This window comes from Lipotes vexillifer, unplaced genomic scaffold (genome assembly GCF_000442215.2).
Source record: "Lipotes vexillifer unplaced genomic scaffold, Lipotes_vexillifer_v1.1 scaffold2036, whole genome shotgun sequence".
In the NCBI taxonomy this organism is placed as follows: Eukaryota; Metazoa; Chordata; class Mammalia; order Artiodactyla; family Lipotidae; genus Lipotes; species Lipotes vexillifer.
In genome coordinates this window covers 212,854-222,302 of record NW_006787290.1, presented here as the reverse complement: position 1 = coordinate 222,302, position 9,449 = coordinate 212,854, and positions in this window count along the sequence as shown.

Here is a 9,449-nt window from a genome sequence, read left to right as displayed (position 1 = left end):
GAATCCGCCTGCCAATGCAGGGGACACGGGTTTGATCCCTGGTCCAGGAAGATCCCACATGCTGCGGAGCAACTAAGCCCGTGCGCCACAACTACTGAGTCTGCGTCCCACAACTACTGAAGCCCGCACGCCTAGAGCCTGTACTCTGCAACAAGAGAAGCCACCGCAATCTGCAATGAGAAACGTGCACCGCAAGGAAGAGTAGCCCCCACTCGCCACAACTAGAGAAAGCCAGTGCGCAGCAACAAATACCCAACGCAGCCGAAAATAAATAAATTAAATTAAATAAATAAAAAATAAAAAACAGCTTTATTGAGATGAAATTCACATACCATACAATTCATCCATTTAAAGTGTACAATTTAATGGCTTTTGGTACATTCACAGATATGTGCAACCATCACCACAGTCAATTTTCAATCATTTTCATCGCCTCAAAATGAAACCCAGTCCCCTTTAGGTATCACCCCCCCATTTTCCCATCCCCCACCAGCCCTAAGAAACTAGTAATCTACTTTGTCTCTATGGATCTCCTTATTCTGGACTTTCATATGAACGGAATCATATAGTATGTGGCCTTTTGTGACGGGCTTATTTCACTTAGCATGCTTTCGAAGTTCATCCATTTTGCAGCATGTATCAGTACTTCATTCTTTTTCATAGCCAAATATTATTCCATTGTATGTGTTCATCCATTTATCTGTTGATGGACCTTAGGGTTGTTTCTGCCTTTCGGCTATTATGAAAAATGCTGCTGTAAACGTTTATGTATAAGTTTCTGTGTGGACATAAGTTTCATTTCATTTCTCTTGGGTATATACTTAGGAATGAAATTGCTGGGTCATATGGTTAACTCTATGTTTAATCACTTGAGGAACTGACAGACTGCTTTTCAAAGCAGTTGTACCATTTTACATTCACACCAGCAGTGTATAAAGGTTCCAGTTTCTCCCCATCTTTGCCAATGTTTTTTAAGTTTTTGACTCTAGACATCCTAATGGGTGTGAAGCGGTATCTCACTGTGGTTTTGATTTGCACTTCCCTGATGACTACCAATGTCAAGCATCTTTTCATGTGTTTATTGGACGTTTTTGTCTTCTTTGGAGAAATGTCTATTCAAATCCTTTACTCATTTTTAACTTGGGTTATTTGTCTTTTTATTATGGAGTTATAAGAGTACATATTCTAGATACAAATCCTTTATCAGTTACATGATTTGCAAATATTTTGTCCCATTCTGTGGGCTGTCTTTGCAATTTTTTGATGGTGTCCTTTGAAGCACAAACTTTTTAATTTCGATGGGGTCCAATTTATTTATTTTTTTCTTTTGTTGCTCATGCTTTTGATGTCCTATCTAATACTTCTTAGCCAAATCCAGAATTATGAAGGCTTTATCCCTATGTGTTATTCTAAGATCTTTATGGTTTTAGTTATTACTTTTAGGTGTTTAAATTAATTTTTGCCTATGGTGTGAAGTAAGGATTGAACTCATTCTTTTCCATATGGTTACCTAGCTGTCCCAGCACAATTGTTGAAAAGAATATTCTTTCCTCATTGGATGGTTTTGGCACCTTTGTGAAAACTCAGTTGACCATAGATGTATGGGTTTATTTCTGGACTCTTAATTATACTCCACTGGTATCTATGTCTATTCTAGCTATGTGCCATCACCACATTGTTTTGATTACCATTGCTTTTTTTCAGGATTATTTTCTTATCCTGAGTCCACTGTGATTCCATACGAATTTTAGGATTAGCTAGTCAATTTCCACAAAGAATTCAGCTGGGGTTCTGATAAGGATTGCATTGAGTATGGAGATAGGGAGAACAGACAGTCCCCAACTGACGATGGTTTGACTTACAATTTTTTTACTTTATGGTGGTGTGTAAGTGTTAAACATTCAGTAAAAACTGTATTTTGACTTTGGATCTTTTCCTGGGTTAGCAGTATGATCCTCTCTCATGACGCTGGGCATCACGAGGGTAAACAGCCAATACCAATACCATCCATTCTTTTTCACTTTCAGTACAGTATTCAATAAATTACATGAGATATTCAGCACCTTATTATAAAACAGGCTTTGTGTTAGCTGGTTTTGCCCAACTGCAGGCTAATGTAAGTATTCTTAGCATGTTTAAAGTAGACTAGGCTAAGCTATGTTTGGTAGGTTAAGCGTATTAAATGTATTGGCTTAAGATATTTTCAATTTATGATGGGTTTATCAGGACGTAATCCCATCATAAGTCGAGGAAGACCTGTATGGACATTTTAACAATGGCAAGTCTTGTGCTCCATGAACATGGGGTGTTTTTCTATTTATTTACATCTTCCTTCTTTCAACAATGTTTTGTAGTTTTAACAGTATAGTTTTGCACTTCTTTTGTTAAATGTATTCCTATTCTCCCCCTCTCCCAAGTATTCCATTTTTTAAAAAAAATTAATTAGTTTATTTTGGCTGCGCCAGGTCTTAGTTGCGGCACGTGGGATCTTCCTTGTGGCATGCGGGATTATTAGTTGTGGCACGTGAACTCTTTGTTACAGCATGTGAACGTTTTGTTGCAGCACGCGTGTGGGATCTAGTTCCCTGACCAGGGACTGAACCAGGACCCCCTGCATTGGGAGCGTGGAGTCTTACCCACTGGACCACCAGGGAATTCCCCTCCCCCAAGTATTCTTTTTGATGCTTTTGTGAATGGACGTTTTCTTAATCTCACTTTTGGATTGTTCACTGCAAATGCATAGGAATATAATTGATTTCTGTATATTGAACTTAAGTCCTGCAACCTCGCTGAACTCATTAGTTCTAATAGCTTTTTAGTGGCTTCCTTAGGATTTCCTATATCATGACATCTGAAAATACAGTTTCATTTTTTTTTCCTTTCCAATCGCAATGTCTTTTCTTTCTTTTTCTTGCTTAATTGTCCTGGCCAAAACCTCTGGCATAATGTTGACTAGAAGAGCTGATATCCTTGTATTGTTCCTGATCTTTAAGTATGATGTTAGCTGTAGATCTTTTGTAGTTGCACTTTATCAGGTTGAGGATATTCCCTTCTGTTCCAGCCAATGGCACCTTAACATTCCCAAATTGAACTCACCTTTGCTCTTTGCTCTACCTTCTGTCAAACTCAAATCTTTTAGTTGCCGCCACTATTCTCTTGTCTTAGGTTGGATTCCCTAGAAGCAGAGTCCAAGAAAGGAATTCTGTGCAAGTGGTCTACTGAGGGAGTGCTCTCAAGTAAAAGCAGGAATAGAGTGAGTGAAGCAAGATAGGAGAGGGGGCAAGTTAGGCAAAGATATGGGGTCAGCAGATAAGTTTAGCCTCCACTGGGAACTCTTGGCACATAAATGGCACATTTGTCCCACCTTGAGGAAAGCAAGAAGGAATTCTGTACCCCAGTATCATTTGCTGATAACACAATTACTGATTACATATCATCACTGATAATGCAATCCCTATCAGGATCCCATCTGACTTCTTTGCAGAAACTGACATCATTCCATTGGCTGTGGTGTTATCCCTGGGAAGGCACAACCTTCCAGGAGTTTCCAGAAGTTGGTCCTGTTGGCAGAGGGTGATTCTCAAGAAAATGCAGCAGTGAGCTATTAGCAGCTGACACTCACTTCCTGGTAAAGGGGATCTGGACAGGGTACCAACAATGTCTACTACAGTTCACCTCTAGCACCGCTCAGATCCATTTGCTTTGTACATTAAGTTCACTCTCTCTACGCAGTTTCTCCAGCAATCAAGTTAGTCACAATTTCTGGAAACACAAGACAAGTTGCTGCAGTTGGTCCAGAAACTGCAAATGATATTCATCATCTTCCTTCTACGCCACCCATTCCAGATTCATCTCCCTCTTGACTACAACTTCTGTTAGTCTAGATGGCTTACCTAATGGGGTGATCCAGACCTTCATCCCTGAGGGTTCTGGGCCCCCGGAGATCATGCCCTATCAGGCCATAATTGTTTACTTATTCACAGTTAAAACTGAGTATAGTAGGACCAAAAGACAACCCAGGGATCACATGTGCATCAAACACTTTCCTCCTTGCATTCATAATGTAGCAGCAATCCTACCTCCTCATAACAGCGTTAATTATCCCAGACAGTATGGCAACTTCTTTCTTTGCCTGATAGTTTGCTGACATTAGGAGCCCAGAGTGACCAGATGACAGCCATACCTTTAAGTTTATTGAGATTCTTATGCGGTGCCTGGTAGAAGCATCCCCACTCTGAGAAACAGGACCTCCAGACCCACAGAATTTAAAGTTGCAGGGACTCCTAGGAAGTACAAATTCCTCAAGTGGATCACTGGAAGTGATGTTGAATAGGGTCACTCCTATTTCCACCCCTTGGTTGCAGAGCCCATGAATTCTATCTCTTGGGGATAAAGCACCCTATTATGGTCATATAGGTTTATACTGTATTGTGAAGGACAGCACTCCATCCCTGCTGGCACCACAAATGCACCTTCAAAAGGCCATCTCACTACTGTACCAGGTCAGAGGCTTCTGGGTGATAAGGTATTTGGTAGGAACAGTGGATCCCACTGTCATGTGCCTGTTGCTGTACCTGCTTTGCCATTAAGTGGGTACCTTGTTCTAAGGCATTACTATGTAGGACCCAGTGCTGGTAAATCAAACATCTCTGAGTCCTTGGATGGTAGTACTGGCTCAGGCACTTATAAGCAAAGCAAAATATATATCAGTCCTGATCAGAATAAACTGTTGTCTTTTCCAGAATGGAAAAGGTTTGATGTAACCAACTTGCCACCAAATGGCAGGCTGTTCTCCTTGAGTAGTGGTACTTAACAAGGGGATCAGCATTGTTCTTTGATGCTGACAAGATGGACATTTAGAAATAGCAGAGCTAAGTCAGCCTCAGGTAAGAGAAGAGTCCATGTTAATAGGCCAAAAAACAGCCTCCACCTCTGCCACTGTGGTGATTCTATTTATAAACACACTGTGCAAGAACTGGGATAGCTGAAATTTTCCTAACTAAATTATCCTATCCATAGTTATAATTTAGCACCCTTCTGGCGAATACTTTCATAAGTCCCCCTCTCATAAATCCACCCAAATGCTCTTCACCAGACCCCATTTTCCTATCTTGCTTCTTCTGGGCCTCTGACCAACCAGCCCACTGACTGTGAGTTCATGTATATCCTTGCCTCCGGCCACTACTCTCTCCAAAGCGGATGGTCAAGTAAATTGCCTAAAGCCCTACTCATTGAGAGAATTTCCCCTCATCACTGCCTTTCAGGACCACTCAGGAAGAGGCGGTTGAGAAGCAGTAGTCCATACTTGGCTTGCCCTAACATGATCAAGCCAAAGCATCCACAAACCAGACCCGGGATTTTTTCCTCCTCTGTCAAATGTTTGAAGGAATTCTTATGTTGCCATAAGCATGAGCTAAGAGAAAGGTATTAGTGCAACAGATGTAGGTAACATGGAGGCCCGGGGCCCTTTGTTCAATTTAACTTACTTGTGCCAAATTTGCTTGGGCTTCTTCCAAACTGTACAATTTCCATTTTAATATGTATTGCTATTGTATCCACCCAATCTTATCATTTGGCACATCTGACAATAACAGGCTGTTTATATGGGCAACTGGTCACATAGTCACTTGATATTTTGTGGTTAGGCACTGAATCTCTATCAGGACCTAAGAGTATGCCAGAAGATGCTTTGCAATGGTAAAACTGTCTCTACTGCAGGAAGCATCACCTTACTCCAGAACCCAAGACGTCTGTGCTGGAACTCTCCTACTGTGGATTGCCAGAGAATCCACACACATATTTTCCTACCACAGATACCTCTAGTACCATGGAATTTACTGGGTCTTATGGCCCAAGCAGCAGGACTGCTTGCATCATAGGCTGGACCTGCTGTAGAGGCCTTTCTTGCATTCCCAAGTTCAAAAATATGCTGCCTCCAAAACTGGAATATGCCTACCAAGGTATTTTGCTACTTTCTTATGGTAAAAGGCACAAGATACAATAACTTATCTTTACTAGAGAGGATGTCCCAGAATGCTCCAGATCACTGGACACCTAAAAACCTAACCAACATGGCAGGGCCCTGCATCTTTTGAAGAATTTCTCTCTCACCCTCTGGAGTGTATGTGTCTCACCAAGGAATCCAGAATACTTGACACTGCTTGTTCCTCAGATCTGATTAGCATATCCTTAATATCTGAGTAGCATAAGCTTAATAAAGCAAACAAATGTGATATTCTACAGAATATCCAGGTCCTTTTGGACTATACTGTGAAAGAGAGAAAAATTAACATAGCTCTAGATCAAAACCATGAACATAGGGACTTCCCTAGTGGCACAGTGGTTAAGACTCTGAGCTCCCAATGCAGGGGGCCCGGGTTTGAGCCCTGGTCAGGGAACTAGATCCTGCATGCATGCCGCAACTAAGGAGCTGGCGAGCCACAACTAAGGAGCCCGCCTGCCACAACTAAGACCTGGCGCAACCAAATAAATAAATAAAATATTTTTTAAAAAAGAACTGTGAACGTATACTGTTGCCCATCACTTGCGACTCCAACTGCTTCTGATTCTTCCTGATTAGTATTGAAATATATTCACTAGATCAGGAAACTTTCTGTAAAAAAGGCCAGATGGTACATATTAATAGCCACATAATATATCAGAGGCTGCGTCACTCTCCAGTAAATACATCTGGCCTCTTGCCTTCTGAGATGGCCCACACTCTTGTCTGTGAAGTGTGTTTCTCTAAATAAATCTACTTTTTACCTATCACTTTGTCTCTCACTGAATTCTTTCTGTGATGAGACATCAAGAACTTGAGCTTCCTTAAGTCCTGACACCAGGAAAGAGAGCTGATGTTTTCTCAGACTGAGTGTGGACTCAACATGTGTTTGCAGGTCAAGAGTCTTGTTAACTACACAGGCCAGAGATGAAGCTTGTGTGATGTAAAATTGGTTGTGTTCAACAGAAAAATATCAAGACCTACTTGTAAGGGCCAGAACAGCTCCTGCTTGCCAGTGGCTGCTTTTCTATTCTATTTCTCAGAATAAATGTATAAAATAATATTATGAAGTTACAATACAAAAAAAAAAAAAGTAAGAAAAAAAGAAAATACATCCATCACAGTACTACAATCAGTACTATTAATTGCTTAAGTTTACAGCAGTCCATTGTAGTCCATTACATCCCACCCAATGTTTGCAAGGACCAGAATGGTGAAACTAAATGAGGATATGATGGGGACCAACACCCCTGCACCCTTTTAAGTTTTTAAGAGTGTAACGAATTGCTGCCATTTCCCCCAGAATGCAATATTACTTTTTATTTACTATTTTGGCAGAGGTGCGGGTGCAGTTTCAGGGACTTCTACTTGGGCTCTCTGCCAACTACCAAATATGTCCATTCTGATTATCTAGGGAAACTGGAAAAATGACCGTAAAGTGGATTTTTGGACCCACTGTGAGACAGACCTGGGCAAGCACTCCATTTATTATCTGACCCTATATTTTCCTACTGTAATTGGGGTGAGGTGGGGCGGGGGGAATGCAGGAACAGGAGGTACCGTGATGGTGCTCTGGGTCCCTGGTATCAGTGTCAACTCAGACCCCATATCCCTGGTTTTCCAACTCAAAAATTTTGGGTAGTCTTCTTTCCCTAGTGTATGGTTAACTAAGTAAATTGTGCATTCAGCTGATAGACTGAGTCCGAGAACTGTCTCAGGCCTATAAACTAGGCAAGGAATTGTGACTTTTCATTGAAGTTACTGACCTCAGCCTTCTGTTCAACCATTCTTGGTCACTCTTAATTATATGTAAATCAATACCTTACTTGATTGTCCATCTATATGGTCCCTAAGACCACACACGTTCCATTAGCCACCTCCACCTTGACCATGCTGCCCTTATGGAAATTCACCCACCCTGCTTCTGAGAGTTAAGTGTTGCCATTTGGCCTCTGCTATCAGGGCCAAATGCTAGGATCCTATTAGCCCCACCACTACCAGGGAAACCAGTTCTTAAACATCCTCTTCCATCAGCCTCCACCCACAGAGACAACCACTTCTTAACTTCTCAAACACGCTGGTGACCCCTCCATTAGTGTCTTTCTTTTATACAAAATTTCCGAGGCCCTCCTGAGAAACATAGTCAGCAGGTGGGTTTTCCAGTGAAATATACATCCTTGCATGCATACTTCCTCTAAGCCTTTTGATCATTTTTCATATGGTCTGTCATCTCTACTTCATTTACTGTGGGCCATCGTTTCTCCCAAGCTCCCAAAAAGCCATCTCAACAGCACATTATAAGCACCTCATGGGGCCCCCGCCAGGATGTTCCAGAATCATAGGAATGTGATTATCACAGTACTAACTTGATTCTTAATTAAACCATCCACTTACAAATTTGTTTTCTAATGTACAGAATTTTGGAACAAAGGGGCACTTCCTTTAAAGTCTGAGAGCAGCATAAACACTTTACAGCTTAAACCTAAGCTTTGTGATGGTTATTTTAAGCAGCAAAGGAAGGCTAGAAAAATACTAGAAACGTCCTTATAGAGACACATTCTTGCTGAAGAAAAGGTTCAGTAGAAGCAACCCTCACGTGGAACAAGTATAGATAGAAATGTATCCCTTTGGCTGATGCAACTGTGGAGAGACTGAGGAGGGCCCCAGAGCAGTGCTACTCAGGTGGTTGGAAATTTGTACTGGTCTGTGAACAGTTTTTCACCAGTCTGCGACAAGAATGAGTTAGAAATTAAATGTGTTCAGAAACCTTTTAGCATTTTGTTTTTAATTTTTATTTATTTATTTATTTGGCTGCGCCATGGGGCATGCGGGATCTTAGTTCCCCAACCAGGGATCGAACCCATCCATGACCCCTGCAGTGGAAACTCGGAGTCCTAACCACTGGATTGCCAGGGAAGTCCCTAGCATTTTGACTGCTATAATATCCAAATGCATCATCAGGGGCCTTATCCTGCGGAAGAGGTCCGGTCAGTTTGCTGTTGTCAAACTTGTGTGGTGGGTAGCCCACAGTGTGAACTGCGCATATGGAACACGTATTGGTGGACAAAGGACAGGATACTTATGAAACAAAAAACCTGGTCCTTTACCACAGTTTGAGAAGGACTGCTCCATCTTTCCACAAGTCCTAGAATAATTCAAATAGTATTTTTGGAACAGAGAGTAACCTGAGGTCAATTTGTTCATGTTCAATCAAAATCAAAATGAAAATGAATGGCTTGGGAACAAAACTAAGGTGGCATCTGTTTAGGTTCCTCACGTAAGCCCTGGCCAGGCCAGCAGAAGTGAGAATGTGTAAAGGAAAACTGGCACATAGTTCAAGGTGCAAGGCCCTTTCGTTCTTCCCTCCTTTTTCTCTTTCCTCATCCAGTTTTTGGCTAGAGTTATAAGGAGAGAATTTTGGCCATTCACGTCCTATGACCATCATCAC